At 42.6% G+C, this 27,661-nt stretch overlaps 1 pseudogene; it reads right to left on the reverse strand.

Moving 5' to 3' along the window:
- On the reverse strand, positions 1 to 26,960 carry LOC115835485 (annotated as a pseudogene).
- Positions 26,961 to 27,661: the final 701 nt, after the last annotated feature.

Genomic DNA, 27,661 nt, shown 5'->3' on the forward strand with positions numbered 1-27,661 from the left:
TCAGGGCCGCCCCCAAGGGATGGAAAGCAGTAACTGTGGTCTCAGGGAGAATGGCTACTGAGGATCCCACCAAAGAGTTTAACGCTGTGCACTGGGTCCAGGATGACTGGCACACCCCGTGCAGTTTCCCACCACCATGAACAGCTTGGAATACCAGTCTTGATGATGCTGCCTGTCCTTGCTCACACTGATAGTAAACAGGGTAAATATTATTCTCGTGGCAATCGGAATAAAAATGAAATTGAGGATGGTGACCTGCAGTGGGCAGCAGTCCTGGTCTGGGTTGGTATGAACATGTTCATGCTGAAAAGGAGGCTGCAATCCCCCCATACACTTGCTCTGTAACCTAGGGGACTGTTTTTTGAACTTGAAGTTGAATTCTTACATTGGTTCCTGTCTGTTCCCAACTGGAAGTGTTTTCTGGAATGATTGGATTCTCAGAGACTTGAGCAGCAAATGGCTTATACATTTGCTACAGAGATCAGATCATACAAGCTTGGAGACAGTGTAGTTTCTCCATTGACTCTGGTGGCAGGTGCAAAGGCAGGAAGCATCCAGAGTGGAATGCCTTCAGTACAACCTGGTCCAAAAACCAGCTGTGCAAGTGACAGGAGCTCAGTGCAAAACAATACATTTATTTAACAATTCCCTTCTTTTGCTCGGGTTCTCTCCTAGGTCAGAGTGTGACCAAAATCTAAGGCTTTAGAGCACCATTTTCAATTACTATCATTTGGGTTTCTCGTCTCAGCATGTCATTCATAGGTTATGGTATCCTCATGATCGTGCATTTCTTTGAGCTTTGTCATTCTAGCCAAAGAGTAACAATTTGACATTCTACAAATGGCTGCATGTTAGCAAACATTTAAAACTTTTGAGAGAATACAGTGCACCAAGGAGACCACTGTCACTGGGAGGATAATACCAACAGTTTGCAGTACGCTCCTTAGCTAGGGTCCCCATGAACTAAACAAACAAAAATCAAATGAATCAAAGAATAAGCCAGATGAAGAGTGTACCTATTTTAACCAAGCAGCCTGTTCATTAATCCTCTGCAAACGAGTCTCTATAATACCCAGTATATTCATCCATGTGCAAAACGTGTCAGCAACTGCACGATTTCTCCCTATTCAGCCAGTAGGTAATCTAGAGCAATTCTATTATCTAGTACAACTTTAGCAAGAGAATTTAAAGTCTGTTATGCAACCATAGCCTTTGCAATAGAATCTGCTATAGAGATGATTATAAGGAATTTCTTTCTTTCTTTCTTTCTCTTTCTTTCTTTCTTTCTTGCTTTCTTCTTTCTTTCCTTCCTTCTTTCCTTCTTTCCTCCTTCCTTCCTTCTTTCCTTCCTTTCTTTCTTTTTCTTTCTTTCTTTGAGACAGCATCTTGCTCAACCTCCCAGGCTCAAGCAATCCTCCCTACCTCAGTCTCCCAAGTGGCTGGGAGTACAGAAATGCACCACCATGCCCAGCTAAGATTTTAAAATATTTTTGTAGAGACAGGGTCTCGCTAGGCTGGTCTCAAACTCCTAGGCTCAAATGATCCTCCCACCTCGGCCTCCCAAAGTGTTGGGATTACAGACGTGAGCCAACATGCCCAGTCAGAAATACATTTTAAATTATTGCCTCATTTATATTTACTCCAAGCCATGGAAAATAAATCTAACATTGGCCTTTCATGCTCAATCCATCAAAGGCATAAGGTTGCCCATGTGTAAAGTTGGCTGCAAAATCCTCCACAAATAAAAGTATACCCACGGATAGACATAAGGCCCCTTTTCCAGTTCTATTGTTCATGGATACATTACCTGGAATGGTGAAATTAGCAATTTCAAACCAAGGGCCTGAGGCAGAATTATGGGTTGAAAGAGTGCTATAATATCCTGACACATAAGTCAGTTTGCAAGAAGCTCCATTTGAGCATTGGTGCAAACCTGTCTTGTGATATACTCATTGGTCATGGTTCTTGTATCCCATTATTGGATTAAATTAAAACAGGGAGTGAGAGCAAGTCGGTTTAGAAGTCTTACTAATAGTACAATTTGAACAACAGTTATGTTAGGAATGTTGCTAACAGAATCCACCAGGTTAACTAAAGGATCCCTTCGGTCATGTAAAGATCTGGGTTTGGCATGACAGATTCAACACTTCATGAAGTTACCCATGAAAGCTACTCATTGTGAAATTCTAATTACAGCATTATGCTGCCAAGTTCAAGAGGTAGGCATACGTAAGGAAAGATTAAGAAAAATAAGAGTTTCATGATGGCAGCGAAATTTTGATTTGTGATCTTGGGGAAGCTGCTTATGTCTAGGATACCATCTGCTTCTGGGGAGAAACTTCCCTGGTTAGCTTTACCTTAAAGTTTCTTTTTTTTTTTTTTCACATGCACACATATGTTCACTGCGGCACTATTCACAATAGCAAAGACTTGGAACCAAGCCAAATGTCCAACAACGATAGACTGGACCAAGAAAATGTGGCATACATACACCATGGAATACTATGCAGCCATAAAAAATGATGAGTTCATGTCCTTTGTAGGGACATGGATGAAGCTGGAAACCATCATTCTGAGCAAACTATCACAAGGACAGAAAACCAGACACTGCATGTTCTCACTCATAGGTGGGAACTGAACAATGACAACACATGGACACAGCAAGGGGAACATCACACACTGGGGCCTGCTGTGGGGTGGGGGGAGGGGGGAGGGACAGCAGTATATGGGTATACAGTTCCAAGAGTCTGGAGGGGCCCTTTTTAAGTTGTGAGATATGGATTCAAATATCAAAGTCCCAAAGTCTGGCTGCAAATTGAGTGGCAAAGGCAGTCTTTTCCGGATACCATTTCCAGAAAACCAAATCTCTGGGTTCTAGATCATGAAGGATTTGAGTGCTCTTGGTCAGTGCATTCTGCAAAGCTTCCTTTACCTAGTGAAAATACACTTTGACATAATGCATCAAAGCCTTGCATCATTTAGTCATATCTGAGTTTAGGATCCTTTTATAAGGGGGTCAACTTACATTCTCCACTGTAAGTGCATCTGGCTTTTATTAATCTGCAATACCTTTTATCAATCTGCAATCCAGTCAATTCAGTTAGCTTCACCTAAGGCTATTAAATCTGTAATAGTTAAACTGTTTTACAACTTGTCCAGTGAAACAAGTACCTTTATCCCTAGCTCTTCAAGAATCCCCCATGAGGAAAACACATTTTCTAATAACTTTTAGCTACTGTTATAGAATTGGCTTCCTGCATGGGAAAACTTCTAAACAACCAGAAAACATGCACTGAAAATGGCAACTGAGGGCAGGCGCAGTGGCTCACGCCTGTAATCCCAGCACTTTGGGAGGCCGCGGTGGGCAGATCACTTGAGAACAGGAGTTCAAGACCAGCCTGGCCAACATCACAAAACCCCGTCTCTACTAAAAATATCAAAATTATCCAGGTGTGGTGGTACACGCCTATAGTTCCAGCTACCCAGAGGGCTGAGGCATGAAAATAATTTGAACCCAGAAGGCAGAGGTTGCAGTGAGCTGAGACCACTGCACTTCAACCTGGATGACAGAGAGAGACAGATGAAAGAAAGAGAGAAAGAAAGAGAGAAAGAGAGAGAGAAAGACAGGGAGGAAGGGAGGAAGGAAAGAGAATAAAGAGAAAGAAGACCACTATAAATGTCCAAATGGGCCATACCTAAAGTTTTGATTGTCTTCCCAGGATTCTAAATTTGATAAACCAAACATTGGTCATAAACCATATTAGCAATTTTAGAAAAGTTACCACACCAATGTATATATTTTTTCATTATTTGGATTATTTTATCTCTTCCATGATGAGCCATGGAGTGCAGAGCTTTTAATAATGAAAGCATTAAGGACTCAGAAAGGACCAGGCAGCCACCCAGGCTCTCCATGAGTCCATGCTTAAAATTGGATTTATAGTCTTTTATTTTTATTTTATTTTTTGAGGCAGGGTCTCACTCTGTCGCCCAGGCTGGAGTGCAGTGGCACGATCTCGGCTCACTGCAACCTCTTCCTCCTGGGTTCAAGCGATTCTCCTGCCTCAGCCTCCCAAGTAACTGGGATTACAGGTGTGTGCCACCACACCCAACTAATTTTTGTATTTTTTGGTAGAGACAGGGTTTCACCAAGTTGGCTGGGCTGGTCTCGAACTCCTGACCTCTGGTGATCTGCTGCCTCGGCCTCCCAAAGTGGCTGGGATTACAGGCGTGAGCCACTATACCCAGCCATTTATAGCCTTTTAAATACCAATTTTATTTCTTTAATTCAGGTACATAACACTGTTTACTACAGTATGATGGCAATGCACTGTCATATGTAATTTGACTTGGATCATGGAGTTCCTTTAAATTGCATATCTTAACAATTTCAGTACTGGCTGACTTGTACTTTCTTGGTATTTAATTAATTCTTGTCCTGCTTAGCAGTTTTATAAGCCAGTAAGTCTCTTCATTAGAGGTCTGGGGGATTCTTACACAGTCCAGTGATAGGAATTTAAGGCTATCAGAAGCCTTTACTTACCAGAGTCTTTCCATCCTTCTCAGTCCATTTTGCATTGCTATGAAAGAATACCTGAGGCTGGGTAATATAGGAAGAGGTTTATTTGGCTCAGGGTTCTGGAGGCTGTACAAGAAGCATGGCACTGGCATTTGCCCCAGTAAGAACCCCAAGAAGCTTCCAATCATAGCAGAAGGAGAAGGGTAGCTGGCATGTCACATGGCAAGAGAGGAAGAAAGAGAGAGACATGGGAAGGATGCCATGCTCTTTTAAACAATCAGCTATCATGTGAGCTAATAGATCAATAACTCATTTGTTACCACAGAAATGGCACCAAGCCATTCACGAGGGGTCTTCCCCCTTTACCCAAACACCTCTCATTAGACCCCATCTCCAAAATTGGTGATCAAATTTCAACATGAGATTTGGAGGGGACAAATATCCAAACTGTAAACACCATCTTTTCCATAAAACTCTTTGAAAATATAACACTTTAGGATTACAATTGCATTTAAAGAACATTCAGGAAAAAGTATCAGAATTAAACAATTAGGCCAGGCGCGGTGGCTCACGCTTGTAATCCCAGCACTTTGGGAGGCCGAGGCGGGCGGATCACGAGGCCAGGAGATCGAGACCACAGTGAAACCTCGTCTCTACTAAAAAATACAAAAAAAATTAGCCGGGCGTGGTGGCGGGCGCCTGTAGTCCCAGCTACTCGGAGAGGCTGAGGCAGGAGAATGGCGTGAACCCGGGAGGCGGAGCTTGCAGTGAGCCGAGATTGCGCCACTGCACACTCCAGCCTGGGCGACAGAGCGAGACTCAATCTCAAGAAAAACAAAAAAAAAACAAAAAACAATTAACTGTGGACAACAAGACTTAAAATGGTCGTGGTTAAAGACACAATTGACAAGGAAATCTTGTTATTTCTGTCACCTACAATAATTTAACATAATCATAATTATGACTCATAACATACCAGGACATATCAGAATTTTAGGAAGCTCATGCAATTTTGGAAAACATATTAATAACATATCTATACAAATATAACTCAAAAAAGATTAAACACCACGTCTTATATGACAATACTTCTTATATAATTTAACATATCAAATAAGCCTGTTTATTATTTTCCTTTGGTATGCTTCAAGGGCCCTCTGGAACATCTCAAAGTTAGTTTGAGGTTAAAAAGACTTAATTTTGATTTCAAAATTTGATTTTGAGAAGCCCGTCAAATACACAAAGGTTTAGAAGGCTTGATCAAAAAAGATTATAAGTCACTGTAAAATGACAGTCACTAATTTAGCCAAAGTAATAATAAAAAGATTTTGGCTGGGTGCAGTGGCTCAAACGTGTAATCCCAGCACTTTGGGAGGCTGAGGCAGGTGGGATTGCCTGAGGTCAGGAGTTCGAGACCAGCCTGGCCAATACGGCCAGTACAAAAATTAGCTGGGTGTGGTGTTGGGTGCCTGTAACCTCAGCTACTCAGGAGGCTGAGGCAGGAGAATCGCTTGAACCTGGGAGGCAGAGGTTGCAGTGGACTGAGATTGTGCCACTGAGTTCCAGCCTGGGAGACGGGAGCAAAACTCCATCTCAAAAAAAAAAAGAAAAAGATTTTAATAAGCAGAAATCTTTTGATTTTGATCTTTGATAGAGAGGAGACTCATATTCCAAAGACCTAACAAAGGCAGCATAAGGCACACAAAATTGGTTTCTCTCTCTCTCTTTTGAACTTTACTCAAAAAGAAGACAAAAATCTTTTACTATATCTAAGTACTACATGAAAATCTTGTTTAAAAGAGAAAACTAAATTATAGTTTTATATTAGCTGTACTTTTAATACTAAGTACTAAATTTCGATCCTTATAATAAATTCATTTAATCTAGTTTAACCACAAAAAATTCTTTTACTGTTGTTCTTTCTTTTTTAAAACTTTTAACATTCATTCTACTTTTTGTATACTATTTCTTTCTTCCTTCATTTTGAAACAACCTTTAAGTAACCTAACTAGACAAAATTACTTTTTTTAAACAAAAACCACATTTTCATGCCTTTCTTATAAACTTGCTCACCAAAAACATGACTTGCTTTTCTTATACACTTTGCATACAGAATTATTTATCTTGTTTTTAGTTACGTATATGTAATATGTACAACATATTACACATATGTAGTGATGTAGGATTTTTGCTCCTTAGTTCAACTAAATCCAGGTTCTTGTCTCACAACCAGGAAAAATTAGGCATGCGAGCACATTGAAGGGTGAGGAGGGAGGAATTTATTAAGTGAAAGGAAAGCTCTCAGCAAAGAGAGGGGTTCTCCAAGCAGGTTTCTCCCTCACAATTGAATACCAGGGTCACAACACATGAGCTTATGAGGCCAGGCTCCTCCCCTGAATAAGGCATGAATTCCTGGTGGCCCCACCCTATCCCCCAATGTACATGCGGGCATGCCCAGGCAAGCCATAGGTAGTATTGGAAAAGGCAGCATTTGATTGGTTAAAAGGCATTATTCAGAAAGAATCAATTGGGAAAGAGTGGGCCAACAGGGGCAGAAGTTCTCCCTCTGGGTCACAGGTTTCATCTGGGACTAGCAGTCCAGTCTTTCAGCCTTAAGGCTGTTTTAGCCTTGAAGGTTAGGTTTTAAGCCAGGGGCCCTTCCCTGTCTGCCTAGATATTTGTCTGCCTTCTGCTTCTATCAATCATTCCACCCTCTATAGAGGTACAACTAACTGCCCTTAGAACAGGAACAAAGATCGATTTTTTTTTTTTTTTTTTGAGATGGAATCACACTCTATCACCCAGGCTGAAGTGCAGGCGCGATCTTGGCTCACTGCAAGCTCCGCCTCCTGGGTTCACACCATTCTCCTGCCTCAGCCTCCCAAGTAACTGGGACTACAGATGCTCGCCACCACACCTGGCTAATTTTTTGTATTTTTTTAGTGGAGACACGGTTTCACTGTGTTAGCCAGGATGGTCTTGATCTCCTGACCTTGTGATCTGCCCACCTCAGCCTCCCAAAGTGCTGGGATTACAGGCGTGAGTCACCACGCCCAGCTCGAAGATCGATCTTACCTGCTTCTTGCTGACAAGGAGTGCTGTTTTGAGAAGATGGCAGTCAGATTTCCCTCAGAAGCTTGTATAAGGATCTCCAGTAAAAAATGGGCCATCATCTGAGGCTCCAGTTGCATGAACTTTTGGAGTTCGATGGTCTGAAAACGAGAAGAGACAAACTGGGTTATTAGAAGACATGTATCAAAATGAGACAAAAGGTTGGGGGATAAAGGCAGCTGAAAAATCCCAAGGCTCCCAGCATGTCCAGATAACAAATGGCTATAGTTACCTGCTAAGATTTGGGTGCATAGGGCTTGGCTTTTGTTAGCTCCCTTGGTCTTATTTTCCCAAAAAGGAAACCTCCAGGTTATGGGCACCCTATTTACTCATATCACCTGGCAGGATTTACAGGATAATTGCCCAGAACTGGAATATTGATCCAGATTTTTACATTATCCATCCCTTTTCTTCTGAGCTGCAGGAGGAGATCACTAGTTGATGCATAGGAATAAGCAGGGTTCGTGTAAAATGTAGGCAAAAAAACTTTAAAACAACTAATTGGTTTAGAATTTAACGACAGATGTATGATAAGGTTTGAGACATAATTTTTCTCTCTCCAGTCCTCACTTTGTTAAAAACAAATCATGATAGGACTGAGTTGTTTGCAAAATAACCTTTCGTCTTATATTTGGCCTGCTTATTTGCATAAAGTGCAACAAGAATATTTTTACATAGGCTTTTCAAATTGGCTTTGAAGGAACTCTGTTCCGCAAGGAATCTCAGATAAGACCTTTTAAAGTCAAGCCCAGCCATGGGTTTTTACCCCAAATACCTATGAGTGGGTAAATTCCTTTCTTCTTGAGGTCCCAAGAATATGGAGTTCCTGGGCCTGTTAGAAAGTGACATTCTTTACTCCCCGTACAGGGTAGGATCCCTGTACAGTGACTGTGCAGACAAGGTATGAGGCCAGTTTTCCTAAGGGGCTTTTATCAGCTCTGCAAGTTGAGCTTGATTTCTTAAAGGAAAGCATACCCTTCCAGTCAAAGCCTTGGTAAAACAACCAGCTTCTCCAGTTGCATCCTGTGGCAAAAGAAAATGGATTCTTATTGCACTGATGCAAATAACCGTATTGCTATAAGTTAAGAGTACTCACAAATAGTTTCCAAATTCTACAGGAACCAGGCAGAGAGAAACAAACATGCTCCAAACTTCGTTCACAGGAGTATAACTCAATTATTAAAGACTGTAAATAGCTCAAAATAAAAGTTTCTTTAACTCTGAAAAACAAAACAAGGATCAGCCATGTTTTAAGCAATAGTTAATAAAAGATTACTTCAGCTTTCTATTAGTTCAGTCCATTCCATTAACTCTTGTTCTGCTTGATATTCATGAACATTTTAACTCTTCATGAGTCCTATACGTTTTTCCACCATTCAAATGTCACAATCTCCAAAGTTATCAGAAACCTGCATTTGAGAGCACCTGTCAAAGTTTTATAGCTGATTATAAACCATCTTTTGAAGAGGATCAAAACAAGACAGCAATTGTCTGTGAATAACTAAATGTCCAGGGTAGTTACAGTTAAAAACACAATTGATAAAGAAATTTAGTTATCTCTGTGGTTTACAATAACTTACTGTAATAATCTTAATTATGACTGATAGCATATAATCAGGCATTAGAATTTTAGAAATCCCATACAGTTTTGGAACATATATTAATATTATTCACTGAAATATAACCTGACGAAGATGAAGCATCATTTTGGCAATCCCACGTACTTAAATATGTCAAATAGTCCTATTTACCTCTCTTTTGGATTCAGTAGGGGCCCTCTGTAGCATGCAAAAGCTAGGGGTCAGGAAATATAATTTTGAAACTGAAATTTGATTTTGGGAAACCTGTTAAACATGTTAGAGGTTCAGAGCACTTGATATTATGAAACAACTCCAGATTACCATAAATTATTTATTTTGCCAAAATGATGATTCAAAAATTTCAAAACAAGGCAAAAACCGTTACTCATTAAGAGGAAAGACTTAGCTTTCCAGTTTGTCTCCTGCCTTCTCTTTCTTTTCCTTGGCAGTCTATTCATAAGCCAAACAAAAATCTTTCATTTCCTTTTGTTATTACATGAAAATCTTGTACAAGGGAGACAAAGCCAAATTTTACACTTATATTAGTTTACTCTTAATGTCAACCCAAATTTTCTAAGGAAATCTTACAGGCAATTCTATCTAATCTTAACCAGTTTGACCATGAGGTGAGATTCTTATAAACCTTTAAAACCCTTTACAAATTTTGCTAAAGAGCAGATTAGCACCTTTAGGAAACCTTCTTGTTCTTTTATTTCAATGCTCAATTTACATACAAAACATATAATACCATTTTGAATTTATTCTACTCTATGTTCACACACAGCATTTCTTTTGCAAGATTAATTTTTAGAAAACTTCCACAACTTGTTTAAGCCTTTAGCTTTATCTTATCTAATTTAAAACAATCCTTTAACCTCAGACAAAAATTTACATTCCATGCTTTCTTATAATCTTTTACTAAAAACACATTTTACTGTTCTTACACACCTTGCAGGTGAATCCATTTTCAGTGGTCTCAATTACATGTTATAATGATAACTCTTAGCAATTTTTAACTTTAATGTAAAATCTGGTAAGTTGTTTTAATTATGCACTAGCTGCCAACGAAGTGTGACTCCTTCTAGCATAGTTCATTCAGGGTGTGGTTAATTCCATACATCCCCAGGCCTTACCAACTGTGAAGCAGGCAAGTCACAGTATAGTTCTCAAAAGCCAAAGAAGCAGTTTATAACCTTAAAACGTTTAGCAAACTTACTATCTAACCTACATAACTTAGACCACCTATTTACATTTTAACTATATTTGCATTTTTGGCCAGGTGCAGTGGCTCATGCCTGTAATCCCAGCACTTTGGGAGGCTGAGGCGGGCGGATCACGAGGTCAGGAGATCGAGACCATCCTGGCCAACATAGTGAAACCTCGTCTCTACTAAAATACAAAAAATTAGCTGGGCATGGTGGCATGTGCCTATAGTCCCAGCTACTTGGGAGGCTGAGGCAGGGAATCCTTTGAACCTGGGAGGCAGAGGTTTCAGTGAGCCAAGATTGTGCCACCGCATTCCAGCCTGGAGATAATGTGAGAATCCATCTTAAAAAAAACAAAAAACGAACAATATTTGCACTTTTTACCAGTAATACTTACTGTTTTTATTTCTCAAAGACTAAAGTCACATGAACTAAAAAATATTATAGCTTTTAATTTTCCTTCAAAAAATATTTGATCTAAGTGCTTATTTTTTCTTTAGTCCAATTAATTAGAGCTTTTTTATATAAACATCACACATATAATGCATATATAACTACACAGACAGACAAAAGAAGATCCAGTATTTGTAAGATTTTTCATTTGCCAGTTTCTTAATTGGATTATTGGTCTCAGGGTGGAGCCCTTTAAGAAGCAGGGCCCAATACACAGGTATAGCTGGAAGACAAAAAATAAATTTTGAAACAGATTGATCCGTTTCTAATTCCTGGGGTTCCAGGAAGGAAAGAGAGGTTTCTCCCAAAATGGAATCTGCGGCACTTTTTCTGTTTTTCTCAGGGAGTCCCAGGTCATCAGAAGTTATCTTAGGGCCTCTCATGCATGCATTAAGAATTGCAAGACATGGGGAGAACAGTAATTCAGTTGACTGAGAAAAAAATCTTTTTCCAGCAAAACAAGAGCCAAGAAGAGAGAAACATAAAGGTCTTTTAAATATACCTATAATTTGGATATCCACTTTTAACTAAGTAGAGCGTTCCTTAAGAAAGTCCTTGGCTGGGCGTGGTGGCTCACGCCTGTAATCCCAGCACTTTGGGAGGCCAAGGTGGGTGGATCACGATGTCAGGAGATCGAGACCATCTTGGCTAACATGGTGAAACCCCATCTCTACTAAAAATACAAAAAAAATTAGCCGAAAAAAATTAGCCAGGCACGGTGGCAGGTGCCTGTAGTCCCAGCTACTTGGGAGGCTGAGGCAGAAGAATGGTGTGAACCTGGGAGGCAGAGCTTACAGTGAGTGGAGATCACACCACTGCACTCCAGCCTAGCTGACACAGCAAGACTCTGTCTCAGAAAAAAAAAAATGAAAGTCCTTTTAAATCCCTTGTAACCTGACTTTAGCCATGCCAAGCAGCCAATATTTTTGGCATTTGAACTTTACCAAAAGTAACTCACAGGTGAAACCAACAAGCTTCAATTAAGATTATGACTTAACCACAAGTGTATGTAGTATTTTCAAAGGGGTAGTAAGCAGTTTTTACAAAATCTAGGAACTTTAAAGGTAACTGAGAAAGAATGATTTAAGAAAGGAAGCTGGAAGTTGTTCATGGAGAGAAAGAGAATCAGCAAATGGCAAAAGTCACACACAGATATCAACCCAAAAGTACTAATTTCTCAAGCCAGGATTGAACCCAGGTTGCTATTATAAAATGGTGGAGACTAAAAGAAAGTACTGCCACGTAGTTACAGGTCACACTCCCAAGGATGTAAAACAAGATGGAGGCCTGCAGCAAAGTTTGTTACTGACCAGTTTGCCAGGCTGACTTTAACAGCAGGCTTATGGGGTCCGAGGCCTACATCCTATCATATGGTACCCCTCTTCCTGACAGAATCATGCAGAAAGACATGCAAATCACACCAGACTGGCTACAGCTTAAGACTAACCTCACAAATCCTTTTTCATTAATCAAAACTTTACAGAGAATATAAACTGTGATCCTTATCATTCCTTTTACCAGTTTGTACAGGGAGAGAGAGGCCAAAATCTGAATGATGAAACTTTTGCCCTTTTTCCAGGATGTCATCCTTCTAGGTTCCCTTTCTCTGAGTTCAGTTCTAAGGAAACCAGTTTAAGGTTTGGGATATTAATTTTTCCCAGTTTGGAGGATGCATCCAAGGGGAGTGTGCTGTAGCACAGGGACACAATTACCCATGTGTGAAGACAGGACAGAGATGGAAAAAGGAAATAAAGAAGGCATTTTTTTTCCAAAGGAGTCCCTGGGATTCAGGATGTGCTTTTGAAAGCGGTAAAGACTGAAGATGAATGGCTACTCATCTAGAAAGAGACGAGTAAGGCATGCCTAGTTCCCTTCTCTTCCCAGCAAATACCCAGTGTATGTGAGGGAGAGACAAGAGAGGCATCCCTTTTCTTTCTTCTTTCCTTGTATCCCGGAGTCCTGAAGACAATGACAGGGTGCTGCCCATGGGTGTCAATGTGACTTTTCACCCATGTTAACAGGGGGGTTAGAGGGTGGGATTATCCACCCTTACCCACACACTGCCTTTCCCCCTGCTGTCAGTAGCTTTCAAGTTCCCTAGACCTCATGTGTGCCATAGATAGTAGCACGACCACTATCCATGAAATGGGAGGCTTGGCTTAATCGGCAGGAATTAGTCATACTCACCTGTGCCATGTCTCTTAACTTCCATTGTCATCTGCCTCAGATCCAGTTTTCTTTCCTAGAGCTTCAACCCGAAGTTTGGAATTGAGTTTGGGACAAGAATGTGTCTCAGTGGGGTCCATGGACTCATTAAGAAATAGGTGAAGCTGTGGAATTGGGTCCTCCTCCAACAAGGGATAGAAAAGAGTGTCTTGTGAATTGGGGTCCTGGCCTATTAAAACACCTTTCAAGAAAAAAAAAAAAAACTCTGGAATGGAGAAGCCCCCGGTATTTGGCTGTGTTATTAGGTTGGTACAAAATCAGTTGTGGTTACTGCCATGCTAAGTAATGGCAAAAACTGCGACTACCTTCACACCAACCCATTAACTCCTGACCTGATGGAGAAAAGGAAAAAGAACAGCTTAAGTGTAGAGCTGCAGAAGATTGTTGAGGAAGAAACCTCTTATTCTGATGCAAATGAGTTTCTCCAACAGGGAAAGAAACTTTTAATTCCTGTTTCTTTCCTCAGGCTCAGACCAAGCTGGACCCCTCAGCTGGGGGAGGGGAAGACTCCGTGGACACGTGGTGGGAAACACTGGCCAGCTAGTCAGGAAGGGCCTTGGGCCCCCAAGACTGCCCTGGGGCCTGGGAAGTGGCTGTGGCTCAGTCCTGCACTGCATGGCCATTGAACACAGCATGTGTATGCAGCAGACCTGGCCATGTGCCCCAGCTAGGAGGGAAGGGGGTTGTGGGGAGCTGCTGCTCACCTGTCTGTCCCAAGCACATGCCTGTGGCCATTGGAGTGGGGGTGGAACACCTCCAATATTGTAAAAGAAGAGATAGGTGCTGCCGGGCGCGGTGGCTCACGCTTGTAATCCCAGCACTTTGGGAGGCCGAGGCGGGTGGATCACAAGGTCAGGAGATCGAGACCATGGTGAAACCCCGTCTCTACTAAAAATACAAAAAAAAAAAAAAAATTAGCCGTGCGTGGTGGCGGGCGCCTGTAGTCCCAGCTACTCGGAAAGGCTGAGGCAGGAGAATGGCGTGAACCCGGGAGGCAGAGCTTGCAGTGAGCCTGAGATTGCGCCACTGCACTCCAGCCTGGGCGACAGAGCGAGACTCCATCTCAAAAAAAAAAAAAAAAAAAAAAAAAAAAAAAAATTAAAAAAAAAAAAAAAAAAAATACTGGATTAGACCAAGGCTGACATTCCCATCCCCTGAGAGCAACAGGGAGGGGGCAGTTTTCCCCACCTTCAGTAGAAATCTGAGGATGAGAAAGCTCAGAAATGAAAGTGAAACATATTTTTGGGGCAGCGTTTTACTCACCCTTCTGACAAATCCCCATATAGGCCATAATGATGCAGGATTTTTGCTCCCTAGTTAAGCTAAATCAGAGTTCTTGTTTCATGACCAGGAAAAATTAGGCACATGGACACATTGAAGGGTGAGGAGGGAAGAATTTATTAAGTGAAAGGAAAGCTCTTAGCAAAGAGAGGGGTTCTCCAAGCAGGTTTCTCCCTCACAGTTGAAAACCAGGGCCACCACACATGAGCTGATGAGGCCAGGCTCCTCCCCTGAATAAGGCATGAATTCCTGGTGCCCCCCGCCCATCCCCCAGTGCACATGTGGACATGCCCCGGCAAGCCATAGGTAGTATCGGAAAAGGCAGCATCCAATGGGTTAAAAGGCATTATTCAGAAATAATCAATTGGGAAAGGGTGGGCAAACAGGGGCACAAGTTCTCCTTCTGGGTCACAGGTTTCATCCCAGACCAGCACTCCAGTCTTTTAGCCTTCAGGCTGTTTTAGGGTTGAAGGTGAGATTTTAGCCTAGGGACTCTTCCCTATCTGCCTAGGAATTTGTCTCCTGCCTTTATCGGTAGTACATATTACATATATGTAACTAAAAACAAAAGAAATAATTCTGTATAGTACATACATGTAGTACATATATATGTACTGTACAGAATATATATGTATAGTACATATATTCTGTATAGTACATACTACACTACATACATGCTATATTATATGTATATGGATATATATAGACATTTGTGTCCATATATGTACTATAAATGTACTATATATTCTGTATAGTACATACATATAGTATACATATGTACTATATGTATATATTATGTATGTTATATATAGTACATATTGTATATAGGCATATGATATGGGAAGGGGGGCAGGGAAGTGCTGAGTAGAGAAGGGGGGGCTCCCTGATGAGGGCTCCATCCTCGAGCCTGTGCCCACGGACCTAAATGAGGACAGATGTTTCTGTTTTCACACCAAAAATGTTGCCTTTTGGCCCACCACACCCCCCCCATCCTGTGCCCATAAAAACCTGAGACCCCAGTGGGCACACACACAAGCAGCTGGACATTGAGAGAAGCAGAAGACAGACACCAGCAGACACCAGCAGGCCACTGACGGCAGAACAGTGTGACACCAAGGGGAATTCAGCCAGGGGCAGTTGGAGGAAAGTCTAGCTGCTGGATGGCCCAAGTCCAGGGGAAGATCACTTTCCCACTCCATCCTTTTTCTTGCTCCCCATCCATCTCACTGAGAGCTACTTCCACCACTCAATAAAACCTTGCACTCATTCTCCAAGTCCACATGTGATCCGATTTTTCCAGTACAGTAGGGCAAGAACCCAGGATACAGAAAGCCCTCTGTCCTTGCCATAGGGCAAAGGGTCTAACTGAGCTGATTAACACAAGCCACCAGCAGATGGCAAAGCTGAAAGAACATACTGTAACACATGCCCGCTGGGGTTTCGGGAGCTGCAAACCCTCAACCCTAGACTCTGCTGTGGGTCAGAGCCCAAAAATGCTCTCCATGACCCACCCATCTGCATGCTCACCTAGGGTTTGAGAAGTAGGGCCCTGAAGAGGAAAGCCACACCCCTGTCACACACCCTGTGAAGGTGATAAGGGAACTCCTCCCATTTCACATATAGTAAACATATATGTATCATATTTTAATTATATACATTAATCATAATTTTAACTCTTAGTAACATTAATTTCCAGTGAACAATCAAGGAAGTAATCCATTTTAAACTGTTTTATATCAGTATTTGTAGATGAAAGCCATTTCCTAATTTTTAGAAAGAAATGTTTCCTCAATTTTTTATGTTTCTTCTTATTTATTTATCCATTTATTTATTTTGAGACAGAGTCTTGTGCTGTCATCCAGGCTGGAGTGCGGTGGCATGATCTCAGCTCACTGCAACATCTGCCTCCTGGGTTCAAGCGATTCTCCTGTCTCCACCTCCCAAGTAGCTGGAATTACAGGTACACACCACCATGCCCGGCTAATTTTTGTATTTTTAGTAGAGATGGGGTTTTGCCATGTTGGCCAGGTTGGTTTCAAACTCCTGACCTCAGGTGATCTGCCTGCCTTGGCTTCCCAAAGTGTTGGGATTACAGGCATGAGCCACCATGCCCGGCCAGATTCTTATGTTTCTTAATAGATCCAAATATATTTAACTTCTATATACTGTATAAAAACAAGATGTTGAAGTATATGAACTAAAGCTATGCTTAATAATTAATGTTTCAGTATTTTAACTTACTTAGAAGTGATTCAGACATTGAATGATTTTCAATTACTTAATTTAACATGATTTTAAGATTTGAAGTTGCTGAAAAAGATTTTTGAAACTATGATAAATTCATTTATAAATTTTTATGCCATTTACATTCACCTAATTTACCCATTCTTTACAATTATGCTTGAATTGCTTATTAAACAAAGCTAGCCATTGAAGAAGTGTAACTGCTCAACAGGTTCACGTTGCCAGCTGCCTAGACAGAGCCAGTTTATCAAGACAGGGGAATTGCAACGGAGAAAGAGTAATTCATGTAGAACCGGCTGTGCAGGAGATGGAGTTTTATTATTATTCAAATCAGTCTCCTCGAGCATTTGGGAATCAGAGTTTTCAAGAATAATTTGGCAGGTAGGGGCTTGGGAAGTAGGGAGTGCTGATTGGTCAGGTTGGAGATGGAATCATAGAGGGGTCAAGTGAGTTTTCTTGATTGTTGTCTTCTGTTCCGGGATGGGATCGTAGAATCGGTGGAACCAGATTACCAGTCTGGGTGGAGTCAGTTGATCCATGGAGTGCAGGGTCTGCAAAATATCTCAAGCACTGATCTTAGGTTTTCCAATAGTTATATTTTCCCCAGGAGCAATTTGGGGAGGTTAAGAATCTTGCAGCTGGAGGCTGCGTGGCCACTAAACCATAATTTCTAATCTTGTAGCTAATTTGTCAGTCCTATAAAGGCAGACCGGTCCCCAGGCAAGAAGGGTTTTTTTTTGGAAAAGGGCTATTATCAATTTTGTTTCAGAGTTAAACTATAAACTAGGCCGGACGCGGTGGCTCACGCTTGTAATCCCAGCACTTTGGGAGGCCGAGGCGGGCGGATCATGAGGTCAGGAGATCCAGACCATGGTGAAACCCCGTCTCTACTAAAAATACAAAAAATTAGCCGTGCGTGATGGCGGGCGCCTGTAGTCCCAGCTACTCGGAGAGGCTGAGGCAGGAGAATGGCGTGAACCCAGGAGGCGGAGCTTGCAGTGAGCCGAGATTGCGCCACTGCACTCCAACCTGGGCGACAGAGCGAGACTCCGTCTCAAAAAAAAAAAAAAAAAAAAAACTATAAACTAAATTCCTTCTGAAGGTTAGTTCGGCCTACGCCCAGGAATGAACAAGGACAGCTTAAAGGTCGGAAGCAAGATGGAGTCAGTCAGGTCTGATCTCTTTCACTGTTGTAATTTCCTCAGGTATAATTTTTGCAAAGGCAGTTTCAGAAGTTCGGAAGATATGACCCCAAAATATGTTGTTTTTGTATACTATTGCTACTAACAGGTACTCAGAGCAAGGCTTTAAAAATTCTCCTTGTCTAAAGACAGATTTTCCAAAGGAATCCAAATGCCATCAATCCTGTTGTTACAGGAAAGAGGTCCCGGTCCAGACCCCAAAAGATGGTTCTTGGATCTCGTGCAAGAAAGAATTCAGGGCAAGTCAATAAGGTGAAAGCAGTTTATTAGGGAAACAAAGGAACAAAAGAATGGCTACTCCATAGAAATGCATGTTTTTATGGCTGTTTCTTGATGATATGCTAAACAAGGGGTGGATTATTCATGCCTCCCCTTTTTAGACCATATAGGGTAACTTCCTGATGTTGCCATGGCATTTTTAAACTGTCATGGCACTGGTGGGAGTGTAGCAGTGAGGACGACCAGAGGTCACTCTTATCACCATCTTGGTTTTGGTGGGTTTCGGCCGGCTTTTTTACTGCAAGCTGTCTTATCAGCAAGATCTTTACGACCTGTATCTTGTGCTGACCTCCTATCTCATCCTGTGACTTAGAATGCCTTAGCTGTCTGGGAATGCAGACCGGTAGGTTTCAGCCTCATTTTACCCAGCCCCTATTCAAGACCTCATTTTACCCAGCCCCTATTCAAGATGGAGTTGCTCTGGTTTAAATGCCTCTGACACTCTCCCCTAGGAAGTTCCAGAAACCAGGGAAGATTAACTATTATCACAGGAGAGGAGGTTTCATCACACTAAGACAGACCTTGTCATAAACCATTATTAATTTTTCTAAGGGCCCATTCATCTTTCCCCCAAACCATTTCCTACTTCAGGCCTAAATACCACCATTTGCCCAAACAAAGGAAGGAGGATGTAGGTAAATGTCCAGTTAAGACAAGATGACCAGGAAAAGCACCTTAAACAAAGGTAAGGCTTGTTGTATATATTTAAATCAATGCCTTTTCAATTTAAAGAGTTTCCAGGGGCTTAGCCCTCTGTCTCTTTGTGTACCACAGAGGTAGACACCCTTACAAATAGAGATTTCTTTCATAGATGTAATTTTCTTTAATAAAAGGGTTTCAAAATAGCCAGCTAAATGCCAGAAAGGTATATTGTAAGACTGACTTAGTTCAATAGGTAGTCTTTTTAACTTAGCTTCTGTTTCTTTTCTCTTTTTTGAGACAGAGTCTTGCTCTGTTGCCAGGCTGGAGTGCAGTGGTGCAATCTCGGCTCACTGCAACCTCTGCCTCCTGGGTTCAAGCAATTTCCCTACCTCAGCCTCCCATGTAGCTGGGACTACAGGTGCGTGCCACCATGCCCAGCAAATTTTTTTGTATTTTAGTAGAGACGGGGTTTCACCAGGTTGGCCAGAATGGTCTCGGTCTCCTGACCTTGTGATTTGCCTGCCTCGGCCTCCCAAAGTGCTGGGATTACAGGCATGAGCCACAGCACCTGGCCTAGCTTCTGTTTCTTAGCTAAATTACTGAGTTTAAAGTGGAGCTCACACCAGTTAGAATGGCAACCATTAAAAAGTCAGGAAACAGGCTGGGCGCGGTGGCTCACGCTTGTGATCCTAGCACTTTGGGAGGCCGAGGCGGGCGGATCACGAGGTCAGGAGATCGAGACCATGGTGAAATCCCGTCTCTACTAAAAATACAAAAAATTAGCCAGGCGTTGTGGCAGGCGCCTGTAGTCCCAGCTACTCGGAGAGGCTGAGGCAGGAGAATGGCATGAACCCGGGAGGCAGAGCTTGCAGTGAGCCCAGATTGTGCCACTGCACTCCAGCCTGGGCAACAGAGCCAGACTCGGTCTCAAAAAAAAAAAAATAAAATAAAGCCAGGAAACAACAGGTGCTGGAGAGGATGTGGAGAAACAGGAACACTTTTACACTGTTGGTGGGACTGTAAACTAGTTCAACCATTGTGGAAGACAGTGTGGGGATTCCTCAAGGATCTAGAACTAGAAATACCATTTGACCCAGCCATCCCATTACTGGGTATATACCCAAAGGATTATAAATCATGCTGCTATAAAGACACATAGACACGTATGTTTATTGCGGCACTATTCACAATAGCAAAGACTTGGAACCAACCCAAATGCCCATCAATGATAGACTGGATTAAGAAAATGTGGCACATATACACCATGAAATACTATGCAGCCATAAAAAATGATGAGTTCATGTCCTTTGTAGGGACATGGATGAAGCTGGAAACCATCATTCTCAGCAAACTATTGCAAGGACAAAAAAACCAAACACTGCATGTTCTCACTCATAGGTGGGAATTGAATAATGAGAACACTTGGACACAGGAAGGGGAACATCACACACTGGGGCCTGTTGTGGGGTGGGGATAGGGGGGAGGGATAGCATTAGGAGATATACCTAATGTAAATGATGAGTTAATGGGTGGGTGCAGCACACCAACATGGCACATGTGTACATATGTAACAAACCTGCACGTTGTGCACATGTACCCTAGAACTTAAAGTATAATAATAATAAATAAAAATAAAAAGTAAATAAATAATAAAAAAATAAAGTGGAGCCCATTAATGAAGAGGACAGAGAAAGCGTTCTCTATGCCTGGACTCAGCATGGATAGACTTGAAAAAGAGAAACAAGCCTACTTTACCTGAGGGTCTACCTTTTATAAGCACTTTATTCGGCTTACTTTCCACCTTGGGGCAGGATAGTAGCTAAGCCAAAATGTTAGCAGATTCTATTTCCCTTATCAATTAGTCACTTAAGATCTTTATTTGTCGGCCGGGCGCCGTGGCTCACGCCTGTATACCCAGCACTTTGGGAGGCCGAGGCGGGCGGATCACGAGGTCAGGAGATTGAGACCACCCTGGCTAACATGGTGAAACCCCGTCTCTACTAAAAATACAAAAAATTAGCCGGGCGCGGTGGCGGGTGCCTGTAGTCCCAGCTACTTGGGGAGCTGAGGCAGGAGAATGGCGTGAACCTGGGAGGTGGAGCTTGCAGTGAGCCGAGATCACGCCACTGCACTCTGGCCTGGGCGAAAGAGCAAGACTCCGTCTCAAACAAACAAACAAACAAACAAAAAGATCTTTATTTGTCTTTTGTAAAGAGCCTTTAAAAGAGGCAATAAGGCTGGGCGCGGTGGCTCACGCCTATAATCCCAGCACTTTGGGAGGCCGAGGCGGGCGGATCACAAGGTCAGGAGATCGAGACCATTCTGGCTAACACGGTGAAGAAACCCCGTCTCTACTAAAAATACCAAAAATTAGCTGGGCATGGTGGCGGGCACCTGTAGTCCCAGCTACTCGGGAGGCTGAGGCAGGAGAATGGCGTGAATCTGGGAGGCAGAGCTTGCAGTGAGCCGAGATCGCGCCACTGCACTCCAGCCTGGGTGACAGAGCGAGACTCTGTCTCAAGGAAAATAAAAATAAAAAATAAATTTAAAAAAGAGGCAATAAAAATTTTGAAAAAATTTTGGAAGCTTCTGCACATCAATAGGCATCCCTGGTGAACCTAATTCAGGAGCCCCCATTTTTTTTTTTTTTTTTTTTGAGACGGAGTCTTGCTCTGTCACCCAGGCTGGAGTGCAGTGGCGCGATCTCGGCTCACTGCAAGCTCCGCCTCCCGGGTTCACGCCATTCTCCTGCCTCAGCCTCTCCAAGTAGCTGGGACAACAAGCGCCCGCCACCACGCCCGGCTAATTTTTTTTGTATTTTTAGTAGAGACGGGGTTTCACTGTGGTCTCGATCTCCTGACCTCGTGATCCGCCCGCCTCGGCCTCCCAAAGTGCTGGGATTGCAAGCGTGAGCCACCGCGCCCGGCCAGGAGCCCCCATTTTTAAATGCACTTCTTAAAGTACAATGTTGTTCATTTGAATGTTCCACCATAATTTTAAATCATCTTTAGTAAGATTTCTCCATATTTGTAAGCATTTGCTGCTTCCGGTGCCTAATACTTATATACTATACATAAAGGCAGGCATACCGGGAAGGTGGAGGACTCAGTTCTTCAAAAATTAAGGATCTCATTTTTCTGTCGATTCCTGGCTTTGGCTCTAAGATCCTCTTGGACAAGTTAGCCAATGATTTTTCCCTACCCAAGTGTGTAAGAAAAAGAAACAAAGGAGATAGAACACAAAATCTCTGCAAATTCCCAAAAGCTGGAGTTCACAACCCCTGCACTAATTGCCATTTACCACCCGTTTCCGGCTGACACAGTGAGACATCTTGAGGCCTCTAACTGGATCCAATCCACTTAATTATCGAATCTAATTCGATCCTGGACCGAGTCCAGTTTTTGTTGTGACTTCTGAACCGAATCCAGATAAAAAATTTGCTCAAACAAACTTAGATAGCTCAATACACAAATTTGTGGCACTTCAGAATCTAAGAGAGAATTTGTCCAGGATCCCCAGTTGCTGCAAGAGAGCAGTGGGCACAATGGGACCAGCAGGCACCTCACTCGGTCGCTCCATCCTCCTGGGCGTCATTAGAAGCTCTACTTTGTGGGCATTTTTGGGGTTTTTTTGTTTATTTCTTGTTTTGAGACAGGGTCTCATTCTGTTGCCCAGGCTGGAGTGCAGTGGTGTAATCACAGCTCCCTACAGCCTCAAACTCCTGGATTCAGGTGATCCTCCCACCTCAGCCTCCCTAGTAGCTAGGACTACAGGCACGTGCTACCACACCCAGCTAATTTTCTACTTTGGATCCCACTTCTGATGCCATTGGTTAAAAGAAAAGCTTTAGGCAAATTAAATTTAACACAGTTTAATTGAGTAAAGAAAGATTCTTGAATCCAACAGTCCCCAAAACACAAACAGACTCAGAGTGACTCCAGGGCTGCCACATTTATGCCACATTTATTAGGTAACATTTATGGACAGAAAAAGAAGTGACCTGTAGAGAGCATAAGTGAGGTACAGAAATGGCTGGATTGGCTACCGCTGGGCCTTTGCCTTATTTGAACCTGGTTTGAACAGTTGGCTGCCTGTGATTAACTGAAATTTGGCTGCTGTGATTGGCTGAGACTCAGTTACCAGTCTGTTTATGCATCAAATTAGGTTACAGTTCACTGTGTATGGAGAAACCTTTAGGCCAGCCTTAAAATATATACAGAGGCAGCTTTAGGCCAAACTTCATTTAACAGCGTCTAGATAATTTTCTTCAAAATTTTTGAATGATCCATGGTGTAGCCTCTTTCTTTTGTTCAATGTGTCTATAGAGGGAAATGTTTTCACAACTCCATCATTATACTCTTAGTTTCCCCGAATAGTTTAACTGGTGGAAAGGGCAGCAATACTCAAAGCCATTAAACCAAGCAGAACTTGCATTATCAATTTCAGTCTGTTCTGAAGGTATTCATATATGGCTAAGGCTTTTTCTGCAAATGTAGAAAAGCTTACCCTGATATTAAGTTGCCAGGAAAATCATGTATGAATCAGTGTGACTTCCATGTTACATGGATATCACTCATATCAAAGGAACATGCATTACTGCAAAAAGAATTGTAACTGTTATGTACTGAATTGTGTCCCCCCAAATTCATACATTGAAACCCAAGCCCACAATGTGATAGTATTTGGAGATGGGGCCTCTGGGAAGGAATTAGGTTTAGATGAGATTATGAGGTAGCTTCTTGTAGGAGGCCATTCTTGTGTGGCCATAAAGAAATACATGAAGTTGTGGATAATTTATAAAGAAAAGAGGGGTATTTGGCTTATTTGGCTTACCATTCAGCAGGCTGTATAGGAAGCATGGAGCTGGCATTTGCTTCTGGTGAGGACCTCAGGAAGTTAAAATCATGGCAGAAAGGAAGAGGAGCTGGCACATCACATGGTGTGAGTGGGAGCAAGAGAGAGGAGGACAGTGCCATACACTTTCACTTATTCTTATTCTTCTTCTTATTATTATTTTGAGTTGGAGTCTTGCTCTGTCACCCAGGCTGGAGTACAGTGGCGTGATCTCAGCTCACTGCAAGCTCTGCCTCCCGGGTTCAAGTGATTCTCCTGTCTCAGCCTCCTGAGTAGCTGGGACTACAGGCACCCGCCACCATTCCTGGCTAATTTTTGTATTTTTAGTAGAGACGTGGTTTCACCATATTGGCCAGGCTGGTCTTTTTTTTTTTTTTTTTTTTTTTTTGAGATGGAGTCTTGCTCTGTGTCCCAGGCTGGAGTGCAGTGGCGCAGTCTCGGCTCGCTGCAAGCTCCGCCTCCCGGGTTCACGCCATTCTCCTGCCTCAGCCTCTCCGAGTAGCTGGGACTACAGGCGCCCGCCACTACGCCCGGCTAATTTTTTGTATTTTTAGTAGAGACGGGGTTTCACCGTGGTCTTGATCTCCTGACCTCGTGATCCGCCCGCCTCGGCCTCCCAAAGTGCTGGGATTACAAGCGTGAGCCACCGCGCCCGGCCAGCCAGGCTGGTCTTGAACTCCTGACCTTGTGATCTGCCTGCCTCGGCCTCCCAAAGTGCTGGGATTACAGGTGTGAGCCACCGCACCTAGCCTCCATCCACTTTTAAATGACCATATATCACATGAACTCAGCAAGAACTTACTTATCATCAAGGGGATGGTGCTAAGCCATTCATGAGGGATCCACCCCCATGATCCAATCACCTCCCACCAGGCCCCACATCCAACACTGAGAATCACATTTCTTTTTTTTTGAGACGGAGTCTCGCTCTGTCACCCAGGCTGGAGTGCAGTGGTGCAATCTCGGCTCACTGCAAGCTCCGCCTCCTGGGTTCATGCCATTCTCCTGCCTCAGCCTCTCCGAGTAGCTGGGACTACAGGCGCCCGCCACCACGCCCGGCTAATTTTTTTGTATTTTTTAGTAGAGATGGGGTTTCACTGTGGTCTCGATCTCCTGACCTCATGATCCGCCCGCCTTGGCCTCCCAAAGTGCTGGGATTACAAGCGTGAGCCACCGCGCCCGGCCGAGAATCACATTTCAACAAGAGATTGGGATGGGACAAACATCCAAACCATATTAGTCCTCACAATGGGATTAGTACCCTTATGAGAGGAGATAGCAGACAGCTTGCAGTCTGTCTCTCTCGCTCTCTCTCTCTCTCTCTCTCTCTCCACCATGTGAGGACACAGAGGGAAGGCAGCCATCTACAAACCAAGGGGAGAGTCCTTACGGGAACCTGACCATGCTGGCACCTTGATCTCATACTTCCAGCCCCCAGACACATCAGAAAATAAATTTTTGTTGTTTAAGCCACCCAATCCATAACATAGACTGGGTATTATGGCACCCAGTGCCATAACATGTTATGCTATGGCAGCCTAAGCTGACTTAGATAGTAACCATCATAATATGACATAAAAGGAGCATGGTAAAGAGAGCACATAATTCTAGAAGGTGTGGAGGTTGGAGAGAAATTAAGTTGAGAAGAGGAGATGTCAGGAAAGTCTTCCTATATGAGATACTTCCAGCAATTGAGTCTAGTCTAGAGGAACAGGCGGTTATTCTCTAAATGGTCTCTAAGAGGAGCTGGGGGCCTTAAAAACAAGGGACATAGCGGTAATCTTTTTTATAGGCTGTCAATTGCTGTGGAACCTATAGCTTCAAACCTATTTGTTTTCCATGAACTCTATAATGATGTCATGGTCTATGCCTTCTTCATGTACAAACATCACACAGCTAACCCACCACCATGATAGCATGTACTTTCTGTTGTCGTGTTGTTTCCTAGTAAGGTGATCGATTTGCATTGCTTCAACTGGGCTCCTCTGATTGATCATTTTCTGAACAATGGATGCATTTATAGATGGCTGCCAGGTTCAGCAGAGCAGGCTGTAGCCATCAAATAGATAAAGTAGGCTCACCACTTTCTGGAATTGAAACCGTGATCTTGGTTACATCAGAAGGTGCTCTAACCAATTGAACAAACCAGGCCTCGATGAAGCTGGAACTGAGAACTGGGGGATTCTTATGCAGAACAGAACATTCATACTTCCATATGTACCACATATGTGTTCCTCTCAACTGGTTTTGTACATTTCCATCTTTGCCTTAAATGTATTCACATAGCACTCTTTAAATACTCGAAGTAAAATGAAGAAAAGAGAAGGAACTGAAATGGTTCCATTCCATTTCTCACTAGGAAGTTGATTCTGTGCACTCTATTTCTGACTGTTTTCTATCAGCCTATCACTCTAGGAGGGAGGAACAGGACACAAAATGTGGCACAATTAAAAAAGGATGAAGAAGAAAATTAAAATCATTAACCATTAGTAATCATTTTTAATGTGCATCATTTTTAAAATTCGAGAATAACCCAAGGAGGTAGGCATAATGTTTAGACATGATTTACTAATGAAAAGAAGCTTAGAGAAATGAAGTAAGGGCTGGAAAATTACAGCTAGAACTCAAAGTGAGAATTCCCACCCAAGAAATCTGACTCCACATTCTACACTCCTAATCTCTGCTATGTTGCTTTCCTGAAATGGCGAAATAATAAGAAAGGAGAAAATTAGTGACAAGAAAGAGAGAGCCGAATAAGAGGGGACAAAGAAAGGAGGAAGGAAATCAAGCAGTTTCTACACTCTGGAAAATAACTGAGCAGAATTAACAGAAGAGAACTACTTTCCTCAATGCTCATTCTACTGTTAAAAAAAAAAATAAGCCAGGCAGTGCAGCACGTGCCTATAATCCCAGTGACTAAGGAGGCTGATGTAGGAGGATTGCTTGAGCCCAGGAGTTTGAAGCTCACCCAGGCAACATAGCAAGACCCTGTCTCTAAAAAAAATTTTTTTAAAGTAGCTGCATTGTCTTGTTTTTCTAACTTTGTACGGTGCTTAGAATAACACTATCTAAACAGCATGTGTTCCATAAACCCTGTTGACTAACCACTGGATTTGCACAAGAAACACCGAAAGACTCTTAGGCAAGAGATATAGTGTAAGATCCGTGACAATGAGATCTCTTGGATGACATGTTTTCCATTGTTTACTGTGTGTCTAAAATGAGAAGGTCATAAGAGCCAACCTTTCATTGGAGGGGCCCCCATAAAACTGTCTGCTGTGTAAGGAGTGTTGGAGTGACTCTCCATCACAGGTTCTACTGCAGCTCTAGGGTGAGTCCTGAGTGATGTGAACCCCATCCCCATCCCCGTTGCTAGTGAATGGGTCTGGGGTAGGCAGGCCAAGGCCAATTGCGACCAATAAGTCATAAAGAGTTTTCTAAACACTTCTGGAAAATATGCTTTCTTACCCTTAAGAAAGAGTCACAGGAAGTTAGTAGGAGGTGAAAAGGGAAGCAATTAACCCAGCAACAACTGGAAGCCTTCCAAAACCCAGGGATCTTTCCCCAGAATGAAGTCAGCATTGGGGATAGCACAGCAAAGAGCTGGAAAGAGCCACTGGATCCACCAGTCCTGAATCCTACCCAGCCTTTGACATCCTGTATTGGAGCCAATACATTTCTTTATGATAAAAGCTAGTTTGAGGTTGAGTCGGGATTTCTGTCCCATATTTTAAAGTATCCTACTGATGCAGCCTGGTAAACATAAAACATGGTAAACACATGTGGCCTGATTTTATTGGCAGCATGGTTAACTGGTTCAAGCTATGGTTCAAGCTATTCCTTCCCTTCTGTGATTATGACCATATGCTCACCTGAAAGGTGAAGGCTTTCTCCTGTCATGGCTACCTGGCTGAAAAAGCTCAGCCAGAGTCTCAATTCCTATAACCTCCTTCCCATCCATCCATCCATCCATCCATCCAGTTGATGGATTAATAAATTTATATCAAGCACTTACTGTGAGCAAGGCATTTTGCTAGGCACTGTAAGGCCATCAAAAAGAAAAAA

Source organism: Nomascus leucogenys, chromosome 1a (genome assembly GCF_006542625.1).
Source record: "Nomascus leucogenys isolate Asia chromosome 1a, Asia_NLE_v1, whole genome shotgun sequence".
Classification (NCBI taxonomy): Eukaryota; Metazoa; Chordata; class Mammalia; order Primates; family Hylobatidae; genus Nomascus; species Nomascus leucogenys.